At 47.7% G+C, this 3,187-nt stretch overlaps 1 protein-coding gene across 1 annotated transcript in view; it reads right to left on the reverse strand.

The window, feature by feature from the left end:
• GOLM1 (golgi membrane protein 1) overlaps positions 1–188 on the reverse strand; it is a 55,155-nt gene extending 54,967 nt beyond the window's left edge. The window contains exon 1 of the mRNA XM_049654371.1: positions 171–188. The gene's annotated coding sequence lies outside the window, so the exon portion shown is untranslated. The remainder of the gene's footprint in view (positions 1–170) is intronic.
• Between the last annotated feature and the right edge of the window lie 2,999 nt (positions 189–3,187).

Raw genomic sequence — 3,187 nt, forward strand, 5'->3', positions numbered from 1 at the left:
GGCGACAATCGAGCGGGCGCGACGCTTCCGCAGAGGAGGCGCGAAGGTGGGACGCGGCGGCGCGGAGCGAAGGGACCTGGGGGAGAGACGACCCCCCTCACCCCTCACTCCGACCCCGGGCCGCAGGGGGGGTTTCCGGAATGTAGGACACCGCACCCCGCGCCACCCACCTTGCCACACTCGCGTCTCCTTGCTCAGTGGTCCCGGTCCAAACTACGCAGAGGAAAGGGGCCGACCAGTAACAGGAACTTCGCGGGTCTAGACTCACAAATTTGCCTTTTCTCATCCACCAGCCCTACCCTGTTCCTGACGTCCCCACGGCTGTTCCTTCTCAAGCTTTAATTTTTCGGGCTGTGACCCTCCAGACTTTGTAGTGGTTAAAAGGAAGAATCCTGGACGCTGCGCAAGGGAGACCTTCTGGGACGCCCTAAGGGTGAAGCGTGGAAGTGTGAACCCCTGGAAGTTTCAGAAGCACCGTCAGGCCACACCTCCCGGATCACCTACTAAAGATCTGCAAGGTATCCAGACTAGAAAATTCTAACAATGGTTCCTGATCCTGACAGCCTCGGCCAGGCGTTTTAATGATCTGAGAGCTTTTGGGATATTTCAGTGCTAGGGTCCCATCCCCAGAGTCTTGAGCCCAAACGTAGGTGTTTTTGTTTGTTATCAAGCTTTCCAGATAATTCTAACATGTGCTCAGGACTAAGAATAAGTTTAAGATTTATCTTTTTTCTCTAGCCTACGTAGCTCTGGTTTCTAGGAAAGGAACGCCTTCCTCTCACCCTTCCCAAATCCCAGCAACAACAAAAAACAAGTAAATACACAAACTCCTGCAGGGAATGCTCACGGTGGACATGGTTTTCAACCAAAACAAAGACTCACCTTGAGAAAGGTGACCCAGATTCCTTACTGCCACCTGACCAGGGTCTCCTTAAATTCAGGAAAAGGATCCTTTATGAAGCAAAACCTCTTAACTGAATTTAGAGTAATATTCTACTCTAGCCCCAAATGGTAGTTTTGTTACCTGCTTTTTAAACCGTTGCCCTGCTGGACCAAGACTGCAAGAGCCGAGGGTGTGTTGGACATCAACCCTGGCTTTTCCCAAGACTTGTGTCACTTCTTTCTAATCTTCCAGTGACCGTAAGTGACCACAATCAGGGTTTGGGGACAGGTAGAATAAATTCCCTTAATTGTTCCTTCTGGCTCCCCTCGTTATATTTTGCCTTCTTAGGCTGGTGGGCCACACCTTCATCTCATTTCCCTCTCAGTAAGGTTCCATTGTGCCCTTCATTTATCAGCAAGTAATTAGTGACTTTTTTACAGTTTTATTGAGAAATGATTGACATATCTGACCATTGCAGTTTAAGGCGTACGGCATGATCGTTTGATTTATATATATTGTGAAATGACTACCACAGGAGGTTCAGCTAACATCCATCTTCTCATATAGGTGCAATTGTTAAAAAGGAAGAAAAAATTTCTCCTTGTGATGAGAATTCTTCCGAGTCACTTTCTTCACCGCTTTCCCATACATCATACAGCAGCGTTAGCTCTGGCCGTCACGTTGTACATCACGTCCCTGGTGCTCAATTATTTTATAACTGGAAGTTTGTACCTTGTGGCCACCTTCCTCTAATTCCCCACTCCCGGCCCCACCCGCTCTGGTGACAAGTCTGATCTCTTTTTCTATAAGGTTTTTGTTTGGTGGTTGGGTTGGTTGGGTTTTTTGTTGTTGTTGTTAATTTTTTTAATGTTTATTTATTTTTGAGACAGAGAGAGACAGAGCATGAACGGGGGAGGGGCAGAGGGAGGGAGACACAGAATCTGAAACAGGCTCCAGGCTTCGAGCTGTCAGCACAGAGCCCGACGTGGGGCTCGAACCCACAAACCGCGAGATCATGACCTGAGCCGAAGTCGGCCACTCAACCGACTGGGCCACCCAGGTGCCCCTGGTTGGTTGGTTTTTTAAGATTCTACATATAGTGAAATCATACAATATTTGCCTTTGAGCATAATGCCCTCGAGGCACACCCATGTTGTCATAAATGGGAGGATTTCCTGTCTTTTTCTTTTTAAGTTTATTTTTATTTTGAGAGAGACAGCAGGGGAGGGGCAGAAAGAGAGAGAGAGAAAGAGAGAAAATCCCAAGAACCCCACTGTCAGCACAGAGCCCAACATGGGGCTTGATCCATGAACCATGAGATCATGACCTGAGTGGAAATCAAGAGTCAGAAGCTTATCTGACCGAGCCACCCAGGTACCCCAGGATTTCCTGGGGTATTTTTATGGCTAAAGAATATTCTATTATATACGCACGTACAGAGCCCAGCACAGTGGAGACACTCTAAATATTAAATACCTGAGATCAATGGGATGAAATAGAATAGAAGGTCCTTATCACATACATCATGCCAAGTTTGCTTTCCAGCATTCATTTTTCCTGTCTCCAGTTACAAGCATCACCATTTTTTTCATCACTCCTCACTGACTTTTAGTCCTAAATGTCTATAGCGATCCGAATGGTGACCATCCCCTCCCAAAAGCTATTTCCATGGCCTAATCCCCGAACCTGTGAACATGACCTTTAGAGGGCAAAAGATGTGATTAAACTAAAGATCTTGAGGGACTTGTCCTGGATTATCCAGGTGGGTTGGAAACACAATCATAAATGTCCATAGGAGAGAAGGGCAGAGAGGGTCTTAGACGGAGAGGGGAAGAAGCCATGTGATCACAGAGGCAGTGTGACCACTGGAGTGATGCACCGACAAGCCAAGGAAGGCCGGGAGTCACCAGAAGCTGGAAGGGGCAAGAAACAGATGGTCTCCTAGCGGCTTTGGACAGAGCCCAGCCCTATCCCCACTGCCATGAGACAATAAAACTTGTGCTGTTTTAAGCCACCCAGTTTGGATGATTTGTTACGGCAACCACAGGAAAACTAACACAATCCCGGAGTCCGCGGGTTCACAGATAGGCACATGACCCAGCTACCTCAGCGAGACTCCATTTGGCACTCACCACACCCACTGGGAAAGAGAAGCTCTGTTTCCTACTAAGGCAGCCCATCCTGGGAGAATATAACCCTAGAGCCGAGGGTCACAGTGTGGAGACATTAGCCTGATATTCTGAGAAAGACAGATAGACACCTAGTGTTGATGTCATTTGATCTTCTGGATCCAGCTGTATCTGA

Source organism: Panthera uncia, chromosome D4 (assembly GCF_023721935.1).
Source record: "Panthera uncia isolate 11264 chromosome D4, Puncia_PCG_1.0, whole genome shotgun sequence".
Lineage (NCBI taxonomy): Eukaryota > Metazoa > Chordata > Mammalia > Carnivora > Felidae > Panthera > Panthera uncia.